Here is a 25,478-nt window from a genome sequence, read left to right on the forward strand (position 1 = left end):
AGTTAGTGAATATTTTTTATGTGGCTAGTCATTAAATAATTAAGATTATTTTAAACACTTTAATAGATTTTGCCTTATATTTATTTCAAGGTTTAAAACAAAAGATTTAATCTTTTAGTAGTTCTGGGATTTTTTTGGGCACTTATTTATGTGGTTTCCAGTAAATTTTTCGCTCATTGCTCGGCATTTTTACATAATAACTGATGAGGACCAGGAGAGCTAGACATGTCTTTGAGAGGCCACAGTTAAATCACCTTAACACAGAGGACAATCGTAGTATGATGATTGAAAGTTTAGCATCAACAAATTTAGATGAATTGATCTTAAGACATAATGAGGGATTATTGAGGGCATTTATGTGAACTCTAACCGGATATTTAGTAGTACTTGTGACACTGAGTAAGATCTATGAGGTTTTCTTCTTCTGAAATAGTAACTCTTTCCAAGCCTTCTTTGTAAGAAGTCCTGAGGATAGTCTTATCTCCTCTGGATTTATAGCTTCTATTAGTAACGTTGAAGGAATTTCTTACTTGAAATATTTAGAATAAGCTTTTTATATTGAACTGAGCTTTTTTCCCCATGGGAAATTTAGCATAACCTTCAATACGTTTATGATTTTCTGTTCGTAATAGTCGTATAGTAGTGGGAAAAATTTTTGTTTGATTTTGTTAATATCATCCTTTAGTTTATCTTTGCTTTTTCAGAAAGTGATATAGCTTGATGCTTCCTTTGTCAAATATATTGTGATATTTTATTGCCATTTCAATAAAATTTTCTTAGAATTTAGGTGCCATTGAACGAGACCATTAGGGAGAAAAAGGAGTAAGTAGAAATAAATGTTTTAGTTTGATGGTAAGACAAATTGGAGTCAGACAAAAATTACATGATATGAAATTTATACAGGGTACCTCTTTTTAAAATCCCAGTTGTGTTACTTGAAGGTTGAGAATAAATCGAATTATGATAAATTGTCTTATTTTAAATGTACTCAGAGAGTTTGATATTTTGCTTTCACAAAAGTGAATACTCTTCAAACATTATAATCCAATATTTGTTTGGTCTGGGTCTTACATCAGAATAGTACAACATGGAGTGAAAAGCCTTCATATTAACTGTATTTAAAACACTTGGAAAGATGTATGTAAAATGACACTAGTTGTTTACAGCAATGGGATTTAGGAATTTTTTTCCAAAATTTTTATTTGTCGTATTAAAAAAAGAAGAAAAAAATATATATGGGACTTTTAGATATCAAGAAACAGGTCACAGAAAAATACAGACATATTTATATATCTTTTAATACAAGGTAATTGTGGAAAAAAGTGAATTATGGAAGGTCAGTTTTTCTTTTTTGAAAGAGCTTACATATTAAGAAAAAAATGAACATATCATCAGACTGGTGTTGATTCTTTCATTATAATTTTAACATTTTTGGTGTATGCATCTAATGCTGTTTTTTTCAAAGAGTGTTTAGTCCTACAGTGATTTTATTTCTAGGGCATTCCTACTGCACAGTCCTAAAGGGAAGCCAGAGCTTTCTGCTTTCCTTTTCTCTGGCTTGTCTGCCAATCTGCCTTTATAGGAGCCTCGAGGAGGTTTTTGGGGGGTCCTTGATATGTGCCCTGGCTCTCCTCTAGGAAATCTTCACACTCCAAGTCCTTACAGTAATCCTGCAAAGTTGGTATTATTTTGTTGTTTTGCTTTTTCAAAGTTGGTATTATGGTTCCCATTTTACAAATGAAACAAAAGACCATCTGAGATATTTATTAAGTTCTCTACACACTAGTTTTCTGGCAACCAACCAAGGAAGACCAGATGGAAAATATTTTTTTTTGGTGAGTATATTGTCACATTCCAAATTGTGGCGAAAAAAGGGGAGAGTGTTAGATACTAGTAGGCAAAAAATATTTAGTGTGCACTTACTTTTTTTATCAGGAAATGTACTAAACACTCTTAAGCATTATCTCATTTAATTGAATCATACAGAGCATGACTTACAAAGTTCTTCCCAGTCTTTTTTCTACGTATGTCACCAGTTTCATGCTTCAGTCCTCCATACTTGTACTGCATACTTTATGTGTACTAAACTTTTTTCAGCTCCTTCAACAGTTTGTGTTCTCTGCCGATTCTGGGTCTTTGGACAAAATGTTTCCTCTGCCTACAACATTATTTGTTTTAAATCAAATTTCCACCTGCCTTACTCTGCTGACTCCAACTTTATCTTTCACATCAGATATCCCATCCTTTAGGATGACCTTCTTAAATTCTGGGAGAGTTCCCTTTTTCTCTGTGTTCTCTATTTTAGCATTTTTACACTGCATTGTAATTGTTTGTTAGCAAAACATATATTGACTATAATTTGGGTTAGGACTGTCTCTGCCTTTTTTATTATCACTTCCAAGTGCCCGGCATATTGCTCATATGCCTTCTACTAGATAATGGTTGAATGTATATATTTAGTAGAATTCCATAGGATTTGGGCCTAGATCTCATGCATAATACATTCATGTGATAAAGGCTATGTTCTTGAGTTGGAAAATGATGCTGACTTTAGTGAAATTATTTGGCAGGTTTAAAGAAGGTATCCTGCTAAGCATCTTGAAATTTTTACATATGCATAATAAGTGCTTCAGGAACCCAGGTGGAATCATTGAGGAATCCTAAGTGATGTATAAAATAGAAGTATGTGCTATAAATGAGAAAGAAGAGTCATAAATGGTAGCTGTAGGCATTTATTGAAGAAATAGTCTGTGTCCAGGATTTCACATAGCATTTGACAGGCATCTGATTTCATCTCACAAAGACCTGTGGGAATAGTTGTTTTTATTAACACTGTGCCCACCCCTTCTTACAGATTTGGAAACTGAGGTTTGGAATGGTTAATTAATGTGTTTAAATGGTTGAATCTGGATTTGAACCCAGGACACCTGATAACAGAGCCTGTGATGCTAATCACTTTGCTGCATTGCCTCCTGTTGGATCTTTAATATTGAACAGGCCTTTCAGTCTCAGTAGGTCTTAATCTCCTGAAGCCCATTCCACCTACTGTCCAGTTTTGAGGAGGAATGACTGTGAACCCAAAATTTCCACTTTGTTCTTACTTGTTATATCTGATCTGTCACCTAATCTTGCTGATTTTATTTTCTTAATATCTCTCAGCTTCACTCTTTTCTCAGGCCCTCAGGTTTTATCCTTATTGGTACTGCTTATCATTTCTCACTGGACTTCAAAAGTCTTCTGACTGTCCTCTTTGTTTCCTTTTTTGCCTTTTCCCCACTTCATTTTCCATACTGCCACCAAAGTCATCTTTCCTTCAGTAGAAAACCAGAGAGAATAATGTAAGGAACACTCATACACCCACCATACAGCTTTGTCAAATCTGAATGCTTTGCTATATTTGCTTCAGATCTGTATATTTTTAAATGAAACATTAATGGCCCATTGTTGCTTTGATTCTGCCCCCAAAGTAACCATTATCCTAAATTTAGTGTTATTTTCATGCATGATTTTCTTCTATTCCCACATTTCTATGTATTTATAACAAAACATAGCACTGTTAACTTTATAGAAAATTAGTATGCAGAAACTTGCTGTTTTTGATCAACATTATTTTTGAGATTTATCCATGGTGATAAATATAGTCCTAATTTATTTTAGATATTGAATGGTATTACAGTATATTACTGTGCCATTACATACTCATTTTTCTGTTAATATATGTTAGATTGTTTCCAGTTTTAAAGATTATAGAAAATCCTGCAGTAAACCTTCTAATACCTTTTCCCTCATTCATGGGTATGAGTGTCTTGAAGGTAAATACTGGGAGTGGAATTGCTGGGCTGTAGACTACATATCTTCAGCTTTACAAGATATTATCAAGTTGCCCTCCTAAGTGTTTGAATAGTTTATTCTCCCTCTCCCAGCACAGTATGTGTTGCCGTATGTTGTCTCAATACTTGTTTTTGTCAGACTTTAAAATTTGCGGAATTTCTCTGCTTGAAATTCTTATTGGCTTCTCATTATATATAAAATAAGCTCCTTATTATGGTCAGGTTTTTCCTACCTTTGCAACCTTTTCTTTTGACACTGCATTCTACTATATGACCTGTTTTATGTGTGCTACACTTCTTTCCCTCTTGCCTATTCCTACTTATTATCCAATGAATATTAATAAGTAACTACTGCATATTAAGACCAGGGATAAATGGCAAATGGGATGGTCCATCTCTCCACTAAGTTTGTAATTACAGAGGAAGATGGGCAAATGAAAAATAATGAAATTTACCCCCACTTATACATTGAAGTGGTATATAAATAAGGAAAAGGCAGACTATTACATAAAGGATGCTAGACTTTTGGTTATATCTATGTAAAAATTTGGATTATTACTTCACAGCATACAAAAATCAAATCTAAGTTAGTCAGTGAATCTTAGTGTGAAAAGCAGGAGATTATGATTTAGGGATAGGAAGGATTTTTTTTTAAGGCATAAAAAAGCCCAAACTCTAAATGCAAAGGTTGATTAATTCTACCCATATTAAAAATAAAAATTTCTGCAGCTCAAAATACACAATAAACAAAATAAAAAGACAAGCTAGAGATAGGATAAGACCCTATACATGTACCTTAAAGAGAATCAATATTCAGTTATGTAAACAATTTCTGTGAATCAATAAGAGAAAAACAGCCTAATAGAAAAATGGGCCAAAGATATGAATAAACAATTTACAAAAGAGGAAATCATAGTTTCTAATCAACATGAAAAAATACTCGTCCTTTCATGGACTTAGGGAAATGCAAATTAAAGCTATAGTGGGATACCATATCATACCTGTTACCTGGAGACAGTTAAAAAGTCTGATGAAAGCATGTATTTGTGAGGAAGTAAAATAGGAAACACTCCTATACACTTCTAATGGAATCCAAACCAGTAAAATGTTTTTGGAAAATAGTTTAGCAATATCTTGGAAAGTTGAAAATACGTATACTCTTGGACTAGGTGAAAACTGTAAAACATTGTTGAAAGAAATGAAATGAGGCCTAAATAAATAGATATATACCATATTTATGAATTGGAAGACTCAATATTGTTAAGATTTGTTAAGTAAAGTAAGATATGATAACAATATGTCATCAACTAGAGAATTTCAATAGAGATAGAAATTATTAAAAATAGAAAAAAATAGAAATTCTGTAGTTGAAAAGTACAATAATTAAAAATGAAAAGTTCACTAGAAGGCCTCAACAGTATATTTAAACTGGCAGAAGAAAAAATTAACAAACTTGAGGATAACGTCTTAAGCATCTGCCTTCCGCTCAGATAGTGATCTCTGAGTTCTGAGATCAAGCCCTGAGATGGGCTCCGTGCTCAGCGGGGAATCTGCTTGAGATTCTCTCTCACCTCTCCCTCTGCCCTTCCCCCACTCCCTTGTGTGCATTCTCTCTCAAATAAATCTTTAAAAAATAAATAAATAGAGCAATAATGGCTTAAAACTTATCACATTTGATGAAAAACATTGCACACCAAAGAAGTACAACAAAGGTCCACATTAAAAACACATCATAGTAAAAATACTGAAAGAGAAAATGTTGATAGCAGCAAGAGAAAAAATATCATCAGTTACCAGAAGGGAGGAAGGTGGGGGGATGGGTTAAATAGGTGATGGGGATTAAAGAATGCACTTGTGATGAGCACTGGGTGATGTATGGAAGTGTTGAATAAAAACTTTAAAGAAAAAGAAAACTACTCATTACATGCAAGGGGACACCAATTAGATTAATAGCTGATTAGTCTTTAGAAACAGTAGAGGTAGGAAGATAGTTGGACGACATGGTCAAAGTGCTGAACCACTAACCAATAATTCCATGTCCAGCAAAACTATCTTGGAAAATTAAAGACATTACCAGGCAAACAAAAACAGAAATTCATTGCTTTCAAAGCTGCCTTCTAAGAAATACTAATGGAAGTACTTTAGGCTGAAAGCAAGTGACCTGAGATAAATCCACATGAAAAAACAACACTCATTATATATAAAATAAGCTCCTTATTATGGTCAGTGAAGGTAATTAAGCAATTATAAAATATAGTACTTTTAACTGATTTAAAAAGCAATTGTATAAGGCAATTACATATTTTGTGCACATATACACTGTATTGATGGCATATAACATATGTAATATGTACTATATTTGCCAATAACAGCATAAAGAAGGTAAGTGGAGCAAAGTTGGGGGCTAAGGAAATGACACAAGATGGCAACTCAAATCCACAAGAACCAATAAAAAAGAACCAGAAATGGTAAATAAGAAAGCTGTTATAACAGACACTTTAGACATATGTTTTTGCTCTCTTTCTCTCAACTTCATTAAAAGATGTAAAATTAAATGAAGAAATAATTACCATGATTTATTGTTGGATTTATAATATATAAAAATGTAATATATTTTATCATGTAATAATAATATTACAAAAAGGGAGAAAAAGGAATAGAGCTATATAGGAATAACATTTCTTTATCTTTTGGAATTAAGTTAGTATAAATCTGAGGTAGATTCTGATAAGATGAATATGGTGAGTCCTAGGGAAACTACCCAGAAAGTAACTAAAAAATATATAGTAAAAAAAATTATTAAAGTTATTAAAATGTTACACTAGAACATATTCATTTAATGTAGAAGCAGCACAGGAAGGCTAGAGAAAAAAAAGTGACAGAAATGAGGGACATAGATCTAACAATATAAATAATAACATTAAATTTAGACTGGGTTATGTAACCCAACCAATAGCAGAGATTATTAGATTGGATTTTTAAAAAAATAATGTTGCACATTCTATCTATGTATAGAGCACACATTTTAAATTCAAGAATAGAAATAGGTTGAAAGTAAAAGGATGGCCAAAGATATATCACATAGACAGCAACCATTAAAAAGCTGGAGTGGCTATACTAATACCAAACAAAGTAGACTTTAAAACAAAAACATGCCACTAAGGATAAACAGGAACATTTTATAATGATAAAAGGGTCAACCCATGAGGAAGATATAGCAATTATAAACATATATGTACCTAACAGTAGAAGCCCAAAATATATGAAACTAAAGCTGACAGAAATAACAATAATAGTTGAAGACTTAAATGTCCTAGTTTTAATAATGGATAGAACAACTAGGCAAAAGGTCTTTAAGGAAGTTGTAGACTTGAACAACTCTATAAACCAACTAGACCGTAGACGACTATAGAACACTACACCCAGCAACAGCAGAATATGCATTCTTTTTTTTTTTAAGATTTTATTTATTTGACAGAGAGCACGCACAAGCAGGGGGAGCGGCAGGCAGAGGTAGAGGGAGAAGCAGACTCCCCACTGAGCTGAGAGCCTGACATGGGGCTCAATCCCAGACCCTGGGATCATGACCTGAGCCGAAGGCAGACACTTGACTGAGTCACCCAGGTGCCCCCAGAATATGCATTCTTATCAAGTACTCACAGAACATTGCCCAGAACAGACTATATGCTCAATCATAAAACAAGACTCGATAAGTTTAGAAGAATTGAAATAGCACAAAGTATGTTCTCTAATCACTATGGAATGCATAGAAATCAATAACAGAAAGAAATGTGAGGAACCCATAAGTATGTGGAAATTAAACAACACATTTCTAAATAACCAATGAGTCAAAGAAGAAATCAAAAGGGAAATTAGGTAATAATTTCAGATGAAAGAAAATGACACAACATACAAAACTTACAAAATTTAGCTAAAGCAGTATTTAGGGGTAAATTTATAGCTATAAACACGTACTTTAAAAATAAAGAAATATCTTAGGTAAATAGCCCAACCTTCTACCTTAACACACTGGCAAAATAAGAAGAAACTAAACCTAAAGCAAGCAGAAGGAAGGATATAATAAAGATTAGAGTAGAAATTAATGAAATAGAAATTTGAAAACAATAGCAGAAGTCAGTGAAATCCAAACTTGGTTCTTTGTAAAAAAAATAAAATGAAATTGACATACCTTTAGCTACATTGACAAAAAAGAGAGTACTAAAATCAGGCATGAAATAGAGGACATTACTATTGACCTTACAGAAATGAAGATGATTATCATGGAATATTATGAACATTTGAATGCCAGTAAGTTAGATAACTTAGATGGAAAGGAAAAGTTTGCATAAAAATATAAACTCCTGAAACTTTTATACAAGAGAACATAGAAATCTGAATAAAAGTATGACAACTAAAGAGATTGAATTAGTCATCAGACTACCCACAAAGAGCCTGGGCCCAGATAGATTCCCTAGTGATTTCTACCAGACATTCAAAGAATAAATACCAATTCTTTATAAATGCTTCCAAAAAGTGGAAGAGGAGGGGACACTTCCCAACTCATTCTGTGAGGCCAGTTTATACCAAGTTTATACCAAGACCATATAATTACCAAAAAAAAAAAAAAAAAAAATGTACTCACCAATATTTCTAATGAATATAGATACAAAAAAATTTTAAAAAATACAGGCTAACTGAATCTAATGACTTATAAATACTTTCCTCTGATCAAGAGCAAGACAAGGATGTCTCTTTACTTATATTAAACATTGTACTAGAGGTTCTGGTCAGGGATATTAGACAATAAAAATTAAATAAAGGCACCTAGTTTGGAAGAGAGGAAGTAAAACAATCCCTGTTCACAGCTGGCATGATCTTGAATAATATAGAAAATCTTAAGAATCACCTAAAATACTATTAGAACTAATTTTAAAAATTGGTAGGTTTGCAGAATAGATGATCAGTATAAAAAAATCATTTGAGTTTCTATACACTTGCAATAAACAACCTGTGAATCAAACATTTCATTTACAATAGCATTAAAAAGAATTAAATACTTAAGAATAAATTTAACAAAAGAAGTACAGAACTTATAAACTAGAAACTACAAATCATTGTTGGAATAAATAAAAGAAAACCTAATAAATGGAAAGATATCCCATGGTCATGAATCAGAAGACTTACTATTGGGGTACCTGGGTGGCTCAGTTGGTTGAGCATCCGACTCTTTTGGCCCAGGTCTTGGTGTCAGGGTCATGCTTGAGCCCTCAGCAGGGAGTCTGCTTCTCTCTCTCTCCCTCTGCCCCTCCCCGCTTTCTCTCTAAAATAAATAAATGAATCTTTAATAAAAAAAAAAAAGAAGACTTACTATTAAGATGGCAACACTCCACGGATTGATCTATAGCTTCAGCACAATCTTTATAAGAATCTTAGCTTAGTTTGCAGGAATTGGCAAGCTTATTGTAAAATGCATATGAGAATTCAAAGGACCAAGAATAGCCAAAACAATCTTGAAAAAGAGGAACACAGGGCGCCTGGGTGGCTCAGTTGGTTAAGCGACTGCCTTCGGCTCAGGTCATGATCCTGGAGTCCCTGGATCGAGTCCCGCATCGGGCTCCCTGCTCGGCAGGGAGTCTGCTTCTCCCTCTGACCCTCCCCCCTCTCATGTGCTCTCTCTCATTCTCTCTCTCTCAAATAAATAAATAAAATCTTTAAAAAAAAAAAAAAAGAAAAAGAAAAAGAGGAACACTCCCTTCCCAATTTCACAACTTACTACGAAGCAACAATAATCGAGACAGTGTAGTACTGCATAAGGATAGACATACAGGTCAGCGAAATAGAATTGAGAGAGTCCAGGTATAAACCCTCATATTTGCAGTTTATTTTTGACAAGGATGCCAAGACAAGCCAGTGGAGAAAAAGTAATCTTTTCAACAAATGGTGCTAGGACAACAGGATATCCACATGCAAAAGAATGAGGTTGGAACCCTAATTCAAAATGAACCAGACTTAAATGTAAGAGTTAAAACTATGAAATTCTTAGAAAGAAACATAAAAGTAAATCTTCATGATTTCAGATTGGGTCATGGTTTCTTCAATACAACACTGAAAGCACAAGCAGCCAAAGACAGTAAGAGATAAATTGGACTTCATTAAAATTAAAAACTTTTGTGCTTCAAATAACACCGTCAAGAAAATGAAAACACAACCCACAGATTTGTAGAAAATATATGCGGATCATTTATTTATTTATTTTTATTTTTATTTTTATTTTTTTAAAGATTTTATTTATTTATTTGAGAGAGAGAGAATGAGAGACAGAGAGCATGAGAGGGAGGAGGGTCAGAGGGAGAAGCAGACTCCCCGCTGAGCAGGGAGCCCGATGCGGGACTCAATCCCAGGACTCCAGGATCATGATCTGAGCCGAAGGCAGTCGCTTAACCAACTGAGCCACCCAGGCACCCTATGCGGATCATTTATATGAAAGGGACTTGTATCAGAATTTATAAAGAGCTCTTACAACTCTATAATAAAAAAATAAGTAACCCAATTTAGAATGGACAAAGGATTTGAATAGACATTTCTCCAAAGAAGACACACAGATGGCTAGCAGGTGCATGAAAAGATGTTTGACACCACTATAATTCATGAGAAATTAAATCACTGTAATTCAGGAATATTCATGTCATTATTACAACGAGATACCACTTCACAGCCCCTAGGATGGATATAATCATAAATACAGATAATAATATTGGTGAGGATGTGGAGAAATTAGACCTTTGTACACTATAATGTGAGCATGTGAAAATGGTACAACCAGTTTGGAAAGCAGTCTGGAAGTTCTTCAAGAAGTTAAACACAGGTACTATATGATCCAGTAACTCCAGTGTATATACCGAAGGGAAATGAAAACACACATCCACATAAAAATTTTACACAACTGTTCACAGAAGCATTATTCCTAATATCATGAAGTAGAAAAAATCCAAAAGCCCATCAACTGAGGAATAAATAAAAAGTGGTATATCCCAAAATGGAATATTATTCAGTAATAAAAAGGAATGAAATATTGATACATGGTACAACATAGGTGATTCTTGAAAACATTATGCCAAGTGAAGGAAACCAGGAGCCAAAGAACAAATATTGTGTGATTTTGTTGATATGAAATTTCCAGAATAGGCAAATCTGTAGAAACAAAAGTAAATTATAGGTTTCCTAGTAAGGGTTTTTTTTTATGGTGTTGAAAATATTCTAGAATTGATTGTGATAATGGTTGCAAATATCTGTGAATATGCTAAAAACCATTGATTGTGTACTTTAAATGTGTGAATCATATAATAGGTGTCTCAGCTATTACCAAAAAAAAAAAAAAAAAAAGACAAAGCTCACTTTTAAAATGGGGAAAAGATTTAAACAAGCTCATCGAAAGATGACATCTAAGTGGTCAATAATCACAAAAAGATGCTTTGCTAATTATCAGAGAAATATTAGGACAGGTGGGAGGTCATTGGGGCTTCTTGTCTTTCTCTTTCTTTTTCTTTTTCTTTCTTTTCTTTCTTTCTTTCTCTCTCTCTCTTTCTTTCTTTCTTTTCTTTCTTTCTTTCTTTCTCGTTTTCTTTCTTTCTTTCTTTCTGGAACTGATAGATTGCCTAATATGTTGGATCATATTGAGAGGAATTGAGGGTGTTTACAGATGTGGATTCATGATATAGAAGCATAGAAAATTTAGGCAAATGAAAAGTGAATCAAACTAAATGTACAAGAAAGGAAATCCAATCATAGTACTATGTAGCTTATTTGTGAGTAATAGGTACATTGTCATAAATATGTTAGGGAGTCAAAAGATAATGTCTGAAGTTCAGAAATCAAGAGAAATGGCTGGATCAGCATGTTATTTAGAAGAATGCATGAAAATAGTAAAAGAAATAGCTAAAAATGTTGAAAGTGGGTTTACTGAGTATCGGAATCAGAAGTAGAAAGGAGTATGTCAGAGGATGGCAGCTTTTCATTATTGCTATTTGATTTTCAAATGACGTATATGTGTAATTTTAATAGAAATATGAATTAATTTGGAAAGTACAATATCATACATGTAGTAATAATGGTAAGCATAAGGTGTCATAAGAGCACAGAGGATGGGGTATTAGCCCAAATGTTGAGAGTCAGAGAAGGCTTCTGGCAGAGGGAAATCCTGAATGGAATCCAAAAGAATTAGTAGAAGCCATGGGAAAGGAAGTAAAGCAGGATGCCTGTTCTAGGAGGCAGGAGGAAAGCCTCAAAGGTTCCACATTGGAAGAAATCCAAATAGATCGTTACAGCTAGGGTTCACAGTATCCTCAGTGACCACTGCAGAACCTAACATTAGTAAATTCTCAGTAAATGTTTGTTGAATTAATGAATACATAGTTGATATATGGAAAGGGATTAAGAGTGAGAAGTCTAGGAAAGGAGATTCATGACTGTCATATGCAGCCTACCTTGTATCTAGAGCACCAGAAGTCTAGGCAGGAAGATATAGCAAATTCAGGCATCTACAAACTGACCAGTTTGTCATCGAACTATGTGGATTGTTTCTGAGATACATAAATATTCTGGACTTTAGTGACAGTATAATTACAATAATCCAGCATTCTCTTAGAATAAAATGTACTAATTAAAAATATAGCTAATAGTTTAACTGTATATGTAAATAGATCACCCTTGTAAAATATTAGGATAGAATTTAAAACATTAAAATTCTTTTAAATATAATAGAGTCTTTCTTAGGTTACATAAGAATTCTTGATATATTTTTTATTTTTGTATTACATCAGTTCTGTGGTAAATATTACCTGCTTCCTTTGATCTCATTATATAATAGATGCCACTATTTAGCATAATTATATATATTGCCTCAGCTTGTTAGTTGAATTCAGTTTTAAATGTTACATTTACATTTTAAAATGTGAAATCCATTCATTTATTAGGAAAAGTCCATTTTAATTTTTAATCCAGTTAAAATTAGAAAAGGAAGAACCCTTTTTAAAAAAAACACACACATCTTGGCTTCTGAATATTTACCAAAGGTTGGAAGTTTTGTTTTGTTTTGTTTTGTTTTTTTAAAGATTTTACTTATTTATTTGAGAGAGAAAGTGAGCGAGAGAGAACACACAAGCAGGGACAGAGGGAGAGGGGGAAGCAGACTCTCCACTGAGTAGGGAGCCCGACATGGGGCTCGATCCCAGACCCTGGGATCATCGGACCTGAGCCAAAGGCAGAAGCTTAATCGACTGAGCCACCCAAGTGCCCCTGAAAGTTTTGAACTTTGTTCCTAATTCCCTTATTCAAGCCAACCCTATCATAAACATCAGTTTTGCTTTGGTTGGTTACAGAATCTCACTAATGTTAGTTAAAATGTGGTTGTTTAGATCTTGGAATGTATTTTCCTTTAAAAATAGATCTACAAGGAGCTGTTTTTCGATTTAAATTCAATTAATTAATATATGGCCTATTATTAGTTTCAAATGTAGAGTTCATTGAGCCATTAGTCTTATATAGCACCCAGTGCTCATTACATCCTGTGCCCTCCTCCACAAGGAGCTATTTAATCAATGACACTGATAAGACATAGTATTAATACAACTTGTCTGAATTTTGGCCTCCTAGGCTAGGGTACCAAAAATTGAGGAGAAAGCAAGCTTCTTTTTCTTCTTAGGATTTAAAATTTGAAATAGGCAAATTAGTCTTAAAAATTTGCTCTGCCTTTCTTCACTCCTGGTTTTGACATCCTTGTTTTTCTTTCTCAAGATTGCTTTGGCTATTTGGGCTCTTTTGTGGTTCCATACAAATTTTAGCATTATTTGTTCTAGTTCTGTGAAAAATGCTGTTGGTATTTTGATAGGGATTGCATTGAATCTGTAGATTGCTTTGGGTAGTATTGACATTTTAACAATATTAATTCTTCTAATCCATGAGCATGGAATATCTTTCCATTTGTTTGTGTCATCTTTAGTTTATTTCATCAGTGTTTTACAGTTTTCAGAGTACAGTTCTTTCACCTTCTTGGTTAAGTTTATTCCTAGGTATTTTATTCTTTTTGGTTCAGTTGTAAATGGAATTGTTTTCTTAATTTCTCTTTCTGCTACTTCGTTATTAGTGTATAGAAATGCTACCAATTTCTGGGTATTAATTTGTATCCTGCAACTTTACTGAATTCATTGATTACTTCTAGTAGTTTTTTTGGTGGAGTCTTTAGGATTTTCTAGATGCAGTATATCATCTATAAGTAGTAACAGCTTACCTTCTTCTTTACCAATATGGATACCTCTTATTTCTTGTCTGATTGCTGTGGCTAAGACTTCCAGTACTATGTTGAATGAAAGGGGCAAGAGTGGACATTTGTGTCTTATTTCTGATCTTAGAGGAAAAGCTCAGTTTTCCACCACTGAGTATGGTATTAGCTTGGGTTTTTCATATATGTCCTTTGTTATGTTGAGGTATGTTCCCTCTAAACCCACTTTTTCAGAGTTTTTATCCTGAATAGATGTTGTCCTTTGTCAAATGCTTTTTCTGCATCTGTTGAGATGATACGATTTTTATCCTTTGTTTTATTGATGTATATCATGTGGATTGACTTGGCGAATATTGAACCATCCTTGCATCCCTGGAATAAATGCTACTTGATTGTGAATGATCCTTTTAATGTATTATAGAATGTTGTTTGTTATTATTTTGTTGAGGATTTTTGCATCAGTGTTCATCAGGGATATTGGTCTATAGTTTTCTTTTTCTGCGGTATCTTTGTCTGGTTTTGGTCTCTACATGTAGTGCTGACACATAGAATGTATTTGGAAACTTTATCCAGTCACCACAAGAGGAATTTGATCTAAAATGATCTGTACCTCTCTTTTCTCCATCACACAGTGCACACTGCAACACACACACACACCCTTACAAATTTGCTTTCTTTCCAGACACCTAGCATATGCCAGATGTCAAAAGGAGAGCATTCCAATTAATGTTTGAATGAATTCTCCTAGAAATGATTTGCCTTTTCTAAGGAAGATATTTATTAGTGCCAAAGAATTTCAAATGGTATCACAAAGTTAAGTAAGTAAAAAATCAGCTGCGTTGTGGTAGTTACCTAGATATGGGTACCATATGGTTAGGAGTGCGCTCCCATGTTGGTCCCCTCCACACACACACTTTTTTCTCTCCTTTATCCTCTTGAATCTAGCTGTTTCCTAAAAGTTTCCAAATTTTTCAGGAAGGTTCTTGAGGCATTGAGGTTATTAAGCCAGAGGGAGTGAAGACCTAGTAATTTATAAATAGGGTGACCATACATCCAGATTTCCCCAGGATAGTCCTGGTTCACACTTGTCCTGGCATAACTGATAATTGCCCCAGTTTACATTCTCAAAGGTGTCCCTGTTTTGATGATAAGTTATATGGTCACCTTGTGTATAAGTCACATGTTTATAAATAAGATATTGTAGTAATCCAGAAATGGGAAATAACTTTGTTAAGCCCAGGCAAATGATCCTTTTCTTTGGCTCTCTAGTTATGAACTAGTGACATAGAAGCACATTGTATGCTTATAATTCTGTGGAATAACTTAGAATTTGCATTAAGACAGTTAAATGCCTGTCCGTTGATGAATTTTCAAGTTATCAAAAATAGACATGGGAATATTTCAACTTTCAAGCATCAGCTTTGTATATGGATTTCTAAATTGTGTTGTGTTAATTAATCTACCTGTTATCCAGCTTGTTTTCTCCTGTTGAGTACACACATGAAGCAGCAGATGGCATTCTCTCCCTACAGTTGTTAGGTCCTTCTGCATAGAATGTTACTAACAGTTACTGGTAAATTGAGTAGGGAAGCCCTTGAATAAGGAAACGAAAACATATTGTAACAGTAACTTCAGTGGGCTGCTATAAGTGCAATCCAGTGTTGAAATAATGTATTTGCTGCTTTCCCAGGTACTTGGATATATTTTAGTTGTTGGCAAAATATGTATTTGTATTTGATAACACTACATTTTGGGGAAAAGTGTTTAAGAAATTCAATCACAAGAAAACTGTTTTGGGCATAGAATTTTTACTTTGGTGAAAAATAAGTAGCAGCTTTAAAACATTTTCAACAGTAAACATTTAAACATTTAAAAATATTTTAGTATAACAAGTATGTCATGCAGCTTATAGGGAAAAAATTTGAGTGTTAAAGAGTAATGATTGATGACTTTTGGGTTTTTTTCTGTTAAGTGTTTTAAAACTTTTCAGACTTTAATTCTGGGATGCTTTCACATTTACTCTAAATGTACTATGTAAATATGTCTTTGTTACTAGAGTTAGTTAGGTTTTCTTTCTTAGAGAATGGTTCGTGCTTATAGGCGAAGTTAATGCTTATACTGCTGGATTGTTTTATTGCTTAGAGATTTGTTCTTTTAATCGTGACATAATACATATAATACATCAGTTTTCAGATAGGCCTTTTTTTTTTAAAGTAATTTCTCTACACTCTTACCCACTTAATCTTACATGATAATATATATTAACTAGTAAAAAATCCAAATATTTTCTGTGCCCCTGCTAAACAGAAAATTGAACAAATCTGACTAACGACCTAATTATTTGATTTTAAAACTGTTTTTGCTTTATAAATGGATTTGCTACGTTACACTTTTAAGTATGAACTCCCTAAGTGCATTTAAGTGTTGATTCAAGAGCATGAGGTACTAAACAAGGAAGTTTAGAGCAGGAAAACCTAAAGTTAAAATGTTAGAAGCCACTAATGATTGAAATTACTATATAAATTGGAGAAATAAGGGATTTAAGTTGGAAAACTATGGATTTAGATTTTTTAAACTGGTTTAGATTTTTTTAATTGACTTACCACATCGAATCAAATACACCATTGTTTGGTATCAAATCTTATGTGACTTATATATAGTTACGTAATTCTTTATGCATTTGTTAAATACTTACTGTCTCCCTTGTGTCAAACACCGTGCTAGAGCCTGGAAGAATACAAAGATAATGGCTCTTTTTGATTACTTGATAAAATGTATGCTAACTCAGAGTATTTTTAATCTATATTTTCTCATTTTTTCCACTTATTTTTAATGATTATAAATTCTAAAGCACTTAGAAAATTTGACAATGCACAAAGTAAAACTTCATGTGCATTCACAAATTATGAATGACCTTTTTTTGGATTGTTCTCTTGATTGATTTTTAAAAAGTAAGGTGGAATGTAATAATTTCTTCTGGTGGTGATTTTATAAGTTTTCTACCTCAGATATATTTATCTGGCTTATCTTCGGATGTTTAAAATTTTCCTAACAATTCTAAGAAATTCTTGTGATGAGAATAATAGACATAATAGGTGGTAGGCTCTTGTAATGAGCCCTGGGTGATGTGTGGAAGTGTTGAATCACTATATTGTATACCTGAAGCTAATATAACATTGTATGTTAACTATGCTGGAATTAAAATAAAAACGTAATAAAAAATAATGAAATATCATGTGGTATGTGACTACAGTGTATTCTTGCAGAGTGTTAAACACTAAAAAAAGCACTCAATTTAAAGAGATTTTAGTTTTTAAGTTTTACAAAAATTTATTTTCTCCCCCCTTTAGCCTGTAGTTTTTCTTAATAGTCATTGGGTCTTGTGCAGATCATGCACAAGACAGTCTTCCCCCACAAATCAAAAGGTGAGGCATACAAAATAGTCATTTCCTGAGAAATATTTCTTGTAATTTAAATTATGTCCACTGTTCACGATTTATTCATGATGTCTACATTTCTTTGATAGTTCTTGCTTCTGGGATAATGATGGCTGTTTTTGAAAATTCAAAGAATCTGCCAGATATCACTGGCCACTTTGTAAGATGGAGATAGGGAACTTAATTCCTAGAGTCTTGGGGTAGAATCTGCTGTCTTAAAAATATTTTTAAGTTGTTAAAAGAGTTGTTAAAAGAAACTTATATGTGAAAATATTTTACTGACTTTGGCATCTCAATGATAGAGGCATACACAAATTTTCTGAATTTCTCCTAGAAACATGTTCATCTATGATGCTGGTGCTAAAATGGGTTATCTTTGGGGCACCTGGGTGGCTCAGTCGGTTAAGCGTCTGCCTTCGGCTCAGGTCATGATCTCAGGGTTCTGGGATTGAGCCCCATATCGGGCTCCCTGCTCAGTGGGGAGTCTGCTTCTCCCTCTGCCCCTCCCCCCTGCTCTCTCTCTTTCTCTCTCAAATAAATAAAAATAAATAAAATAAAATAAAATTGGTTATCTTTATTTAGTGTCAAAATAGTTATAAATGAGAACCTCCTACTGTATCCTTGAAAGTTATTTTCTTTCTTCTGCTCATAATTGCTTTAAGTGGCTTGCTTGAAGCAAATCCAGGTGAGATAGGGTCCATCCTGCTTCTGCTGTAGAAACCTGGAAGCTATTCAGTATTTGTAAATAATCCATCTTACATCTTTGTTTCTTTTTTGCTTCAAGAAATGTGTAACACCTATTATGTATTATGATGAGTTGATTAACTGGAATGATAAGAAAAGTCCTTTTAGCTACAAGTTTTTTAATAAATATAGTTGAAATATTTCCAAGGATTTTAGACTTTAATGCTATAGGACTACAGAACTGAATGAGGAATATTGTGGATCATTTCATTTTTAATCATTTATTTATATCATTTTAATCATTTATTTATATCACTCTTAAAAAGTATTTTATATTAATCACTTATGTACTAATGCATTATGCTTTTCTCGTCGGATAAGTATAAGAAAGTAAATATAGAATATTATTTCGAGGCACATTAGTATTTGAAGAGTACATATGTTCAGCCTAAGAGCAAGCCTGGTACTAAGCAGTTAAAGATTTTAATAATATATTCATGTGAGTGTGTTTATATTTTTCTTTCTCAAATATATACTGTTCATTGCTAATTTATGTTCTAATCTATTAACTAGGAAGAAAAATCAACCAGGTAGGCTTACTGAAAAATATACATCAATGGTAAACCAGAATTGCAGGCTATTTATTAACTTATACATATATAGTATGATTATAGTGATTTAAAACAAACAATAAAAACTAAGGTATTAGAGAAAAGACAAAAGAAATATAATAAAATAATATTAATAAAATTAATAAGATATTAATTTGCTGTCTTAATATTACAATGACAGGCAGTGTTTTCTTTATGTTTTTTTTTATATTTTTAGATTTTCCCTATTGGTTATATTATATATATTTGGGAAATCCAGTAAAGTCTATTAAAAGTGCTGAACTTTTAAATCTGAATGGCACTGCCTTTGTTCAAATGATACTTTTAGGCAAGAGTTTAACGCATAGCATAGTGGGCAGTTTATTGAATGAATTTGTTTAAATGTGTTGTCAAAAATTATTCTCCAATTATACTGTATTCTGAGTCTTACAAGTTTACGTTCTACTACATATAGATGGGTGCAATCTGCATTTATTAGATTTCTACTGATTTCAGAGAATATTGTGTGCTTATTATATTTCTGCTTATTTTATCAAACTAACTAGCTTCAGGTTATGTAATGTTAAGCTTCTTACCACCATGTGGCAGTAAACCAGATAAATATAAACTTCAGTAGCATAGATTATAATAGTAAATGTTTATATTCCATCTAGTACATTTATTTTTTTCTTTCTTGTGAAAAGGCCAAAAAAATATTTTGTTTTAGCTTAAACAAAGGATAAATGAGCATTCTGAATAAGGCTCCTTTACTGTCCTAATGATTAATGATCACTGAACACTTTTGAAAGATTAGCATTTTTCAGAGCTGCTAAAAAAATATACTGTTTTATTTAATTACAAGAAAGTAAAGGCTCTTCACACTGACAGGTGGTGGAAATTAGCAGGCAGTTTTGAAATTGTGCTGTGCACAAGAAATTAGATCTCATTTTAATTCTGCTTTTCTCAACTAGCAAATGAGGTTAATGCCATACATATTCAGCTGATATGGATGAAGAAATTGATATAAAGTAGATCAACATAGCTACAGGGCTAGATTAATTTATAGGTAAAGAGGCAGTGATAAATGAAAGTAATGTAGTAGTGGTCACTAAACTCCTCTGCCATGAGGGATTCAATAGCGTTAGTTGCTCATTAAAGGCATTGTCGGGGTGCATCAAATAGAAATTTGAAAAGGAATAGCCAACTAACCCCTAATTATCAAAATACAGAAAATACTAATTATACCTTAATTAGCTTTTCTTTTAATGTACTGAAATTTGTTACTTTTTGTGTGGCACAAATGGATAGTTATATCAACAATAAATAGGTTGTTTTAATAACTTTCTTTTACCTCTGGGAAAACTACACTCCAATTTTTAATATGCAATAATGCTTCTCTCTAGCCTGTAGGAGATGAAAATTATTAAGTAGCTTTATTTTTTTGAAGATTTTACAGCAGCTTTGGGAAGAATTATTTCACCATGCATCAATTACTTTTAATTGAACTGAATATTTTTCAGATTGTACCAAATGCCTCTCATTTAAGTTTAGCAGTTAGAGTTTAAGAAAGCATCATAATGAGAACTGCATATAACCTCTGTCTTGTGTTATAAGAGAAGAATGTTTATTTATTTTGAATTTTTAAAAAGCAGTCCAAGGTAGAAATTGTAAGTGTAGTCACCTTTTTTATTTCTGGTGGGCAATGTTAGAGAAATAGAGGCTATATATTTTAGAAACTTGGCTTGTGAATTTTTTTCTCCCTCCCCTCCGCCCCAAAAAAGGTTGCTATCAAACAATCCAGTTAATCAGGAATTCATCTCTTTTGAATAAAGATGCAGTGTTGTAGTGAGAAGTAGCTTGGGCTTCTGTATTCTGTAGTCCCGTAGATCTCAAGCCTGTTCTGTGCTCCTCCTCCTATCTCTTATTATCCTTGGCAAATCCATTAACTCTTCTTAGTATCTGTTTCCTCATCTATCAACAGGAGAGATGCTTTTTACAGAGAATTGTGAAGATTAAGTAAAATATGTAACAAGTGCCTAGCATAAAATTTAATACGATGTAGGGGCACCTGGGTGGCTCAGTCTGTTAAGTGTCTGATTTCCACACAGGTCATGATCTCAGGGTCCTGGGATTGAGCACCATGTGAGGCTCCCCGCTCAGCGGACCTACTACTTCTCCCTCTCTCCCTCTGCCCCTCCCTCTCCCCACTTGTGCCTGCTCTCTCTCTCTCTCTCTCTCAAGGTCTTTTATCATCATAAGGAGCTAGGTTTGTTTGTTTGTAACTCCTTCCACCCTCTTTTAAACCTAAATGCCTGCTCCTTTCTTGCTTGTATTTTAACCTAACATGTAGAGAAGGGTGGGGGGAAATGACCACTTTTATATGTCAAACATTGTGCTGAAATAAAATACTCTAGGGGAATGTGTAAGTCAGTAGAGGATCTGTGTTCTCCTCTCCTGAGAACTAAAACGCATATGGTTATATAAGGTACTAGGTAATAAACTATGGCTTATCCTAATCTTATCCTAATTTTTTTTTAAAGATTTTTTATTTATTTATTTGACAGAGAGAGAGACAGCGAGAGAGGGAACACAAGCAGGGGGAGTGGGGGAGGGAGAAGCAGGCTTCCCGCTGAGCAGAGAGCCCAATGCGGGGCTTGATCCCAGGACCCTGGGATCATGACCTGAGCCGAAGGCAGATGCTCAATGACTGAGCCACCCAGGCGCCCCTCTTATCCTAATTTTTCAACATTTATTTTAACATTGTAAGTAAGACTAACATGAACACTTTTTTTTCCTTAAAGGAATTTTCTAAATCTAATTTCTCTTAAAATACGGATTTTTTTTTTTTTTTTTAAGAAAACTGCAGTCTGGACTAATGCTTGAACAGTCCTCCAGTGTTGTGACTCTTCCCTGTTCTTGGCATTTCTTTGTGTTATGTTGCTGATCTGTGGACTCATTACCTTTTAAAAATTAATACTTTTGAAGAAAAGTCCTTCAAACACTGTAGCAAGATTAGGTCAGAAGTCACACTCTTTCCTGTTGCTAGAATTAGATTGATGGGATGTAATGCCCAGTTCTCTCTTACTTGCCTTGTGATTTTTGGCAAATATGTAATCTCTTTGAGCCATTCTTTCTACATCTAGAAAATGAGAATAATAGTGTCTACCTCTGAGGGAAGTTTTGAGATTAAAGGAGGGTGTGTATGAGATAGTACGAGATAGTTGGCACAGGGCCTGACACGTGGGGCTTGGTAAAGCGCTAACCGTGACGAAAATGGTGATGGTGACGCCGACCATGGTGACAACAGCAATGTGGCTGTCACTTCTCTGTTGCAGTTTAACCAGGGCGCTGTGTTTTCAGTTACAAAATATTAGAGCCTGGAAGAGACCAGATGTAATTTAAATGAGCATTTTCCAAGTTGTTTTCTACATATCACAAGGCTCCTGAAAACAGAATTTAACAGGGTAATAGTTCTTTTGAAAAGGGTTGTATTTTGTTTTTGTTTCTTATTTTGCCAAATAAATTTGGAAACTTGGAAGAGCCCATGTACTGTATTTCTCTCGGAAATTTCTAATGCATATTGGCATATTAAAGGTTTTAAGAAGGCCTTGTCTTAAATAATCCTTAGCATTTATCAAAATTACTTAACCATAGAAACCTTTTCTCTGGGGAATACCTTCTTGTGCTTTACAAAATACAGTCTGGGAAATGCTATCTAGACCAATTACTTTTGTAGGTAAAGAAGTATCTCCCCAACCCCATTCCATAGAAATTGATAACTTACGTAAGGCCACACAGTTGTAGACTCAGTATGGAACCTAAGCTCTTCCTAGTCATGTTCACTTGTTTTTTCTAATCAGTTTTGGGTGTAGAAAGGAAAATGCTTTGAGTGGAAACTTGAAGATGATTCTGTAATGTAGGGTGGCAAAGAAAGAGGATTGGGAGATAATTCTAATCTAGTGGATCTCATGTTTGCCTGATTGTAAGGCAGTCCAGGATATTTTAAAAATACAGGTTCTCATACTCCTGGAAATTTTGATTTATAGGAATGTGGTATTGTTATCATTGCTAGGTCATATATGAGTGGATCTAGGATTTCCAGTGATGGATCTTTATAAAATTGTAGGAGTCTTTTGATTCTGAGTGACTAGAGAATTGGTGTTATCGTTCCATATTGACAGAAAAATTATTAAAAATAGACCAGCTTATATGACAAGAAATGCAGATATATTTCACCTGCTATACACTCACATCTTAAAGTCGTGTATGTGTAGGGAAGAATGGTACTGCCTTATTTGTTGCCTTCCCTTTAAATACTCTCTAGTAGCCATTACCTAAAGCAGTTACAGAAATCTGTCTATTAAGATAGCTGTGGGGTCATTCAAAGCTATGCATTTTTATCAACCTAACAGATTATCAGCAAGCTTAATATTAAGTACTCTTTATAAATTCATGTTTCGTTAAATTCACTTTTTATTCTTTGACCACAACTCTGTTGGATTCATGTGAAACAGACAGGATGCCTATAACTTAAACTTAAGTCTAGGTCTCCTTATGTCAGAAAACATTTAAGAATTCCTACATGAAAAATTTCGGGAAGATATGGATAATATTTAGAATAATAGCACAGCTTTTATAGTTGATATACCTATTTATGTCTGATAAAGACAGAATTCTCAATGAAATAAAAATTTTATATTGATATATTTTAAAAGATCTGCTTTCCAATAAATATTCATAGTATATCAGTTAATTTCGGGAAGTCAGACGTTATTTGGGAGAAATAAATACATATAAACTGTATACTGTTATAAACAAAGATTTTTATGATGATTTGTGGGGATTCTGTGTTACAGGTGAAATGTTTCTGATGTTTGTTATATGCATATCTTTTCTTTAAGACCTTGAAATTTATGACCAAGCGATATACACATTTAGCATTTTTATTGCAGATTGTCAATTATAATCTCTAAGTATTAAATTGAAGTTATATTTGTGAAATTTTGACTTTTCAAAATAATAATACTGTTTATCTTTTGTTCTCCAGCTTATTTTGTAATCCACTTTTCCTTCATGTTTTGCTTCAGAGAAATCGGACTAAATTACAATATAATTATAATATCAAGGTCCTTAAGAATATTCACCTTTGTTAACCCGGTGTCTGGAAGTGTAGCCTGAGGAAATAATCTGAAATGCAGGCAAAGCTTTGTGTACCAAGGTATTCGTCCCAGTGATATTTAAAAGAGAAGACTGATTAAACAAGTTATGATACAGACATATGAGGAAGTATCAGGCAGACAATGGAATTTGTTTAGGCTGAATGTAGGAAGTTTTTGTTCTTTATTCCCTTGTACTTTCTCTTCCTAGGCATAACTATTGTATTATTCCATACTTTTTTCTTTTGTGAAAATTTTATTGACATGGTATGAAGCTTTTGATATAATGTTACATTTTTTAAAGGACAACAAATTATAAATATGTAAATATTTTTCAAAGTCACCAAAAAAGATTGGAAGAAAATATATTAAAATGTTAATAATATTTATCTATGGGTCTCTGTAGTTTCAATTACCTTCCACAGCCCTCCAAGTAATAAAAAAAAAAAAGCTCAGAGATAAAGGATAATCTTTCTACATCAAAAGGGCTAGCAATCTAAAAGTCTGAAAGAGAGGGTGTTTAAAAGACCCTCTTTTTTATCATCATTACTAAATTTAAGTATTAGTTGAAGCTATTTTCCCCCCAAAAGCAAGGCAATGAATGAAAAGATAAGGACACAGTGGTGTCAATGAAATACAAGGTAGGACGAGTGGAGAAAGTGTTCATGGAAATGTGAGTTGGATGGAATGATTGTAATATCTGAAATGGATTTCAAAGGAAGCAAAAGTGATCTTTATGAGAGTGGTTATTTTGGTTATTTCAAATTGGGAATTTATTTGATTCTTACTCTGCTAAACAGTAGCTTTTCAGTCACTATACTAGGTGAATATAAAGAAAGGTTTCTTTTCTTTTTGGGAAGATTTTGATGTCATAGTTATAACATGCCAAAAGTTTTCACAGATAAAAAGAGGTGAAAACAGAATTCAAACCTAGGTTGGTCAGATTCCAGAGCGCTGGCTGTATAGATGCGTCATGTTTAGGATCCTAATGTCCACCTACAACATACTCTCTGATTATGGAAATAAAAGGTGTATCTCAAGATATATTGTCATCATTACTACTTTCCTTATTGGAAAGGGATAGTTTATCTTTTTATAGCTTTACTAAAGAGAGTGAGATTTCTCTGTGTTCTTATTTGTTACGCAGTGGTTTCTAAAAAATTGAAAAGTGAATTGCTAGCCAAAAGAAAAAAAATCAATTTTAGTTAAGTCCCAGAAGCTTTATTATAACTCCAAATCCCCAATGTGATGTTTCTGGAAAGTGGTTCCTCAGACTGTGGTGTACGTAAAAGTCCTGTGGGGGCTAGAATCTGTTAAATGCAGTCTTCTACTTCTCAGAGATTCTGATACAGCAGGTCTGGGCCAGGACCCAGAAATCTATATTGTAATAAGTATTCCTACTAATTTTGGTGTAGGTGATCCCTGAACTCCACTTCAAGAGACGCTTGTCCAAAAGTTCTACCTACTAGTCCATATACTGGATATATGACCAAGGGGTGAAGGGT

At 33.5% G+C, this 25,478-nt stretch overlaps 1 protein-coding gene across 4 annotated transcripts in view; it reads left to right on the plus strand.

Moving 5' to 3' along the window:
- The window catches only part of RANBP17 (RAN binding protein 17), a 321,688-nt gene that overhangs the window by 69,975 nt on the left and 226,235 nt on the right, over window positions 1-25,478 (plus strand). The window lies entirely within an intron of this gene.

Source organism: Halichoerus grypus, chromosome 2 (genome assembly GCF_964656455.1).
Source record: "Halichoerus grypus chromosome 2, mHalGry1.hap1.1, whole genome shotgun sequence".
Taxonomy (NCBI): domain Eukaryota; kingdom Metazoa; phylum Chordata; class Mammalia; order Carnivora; family Phocidae; genus Halichoerus; species Halichoerus grypus.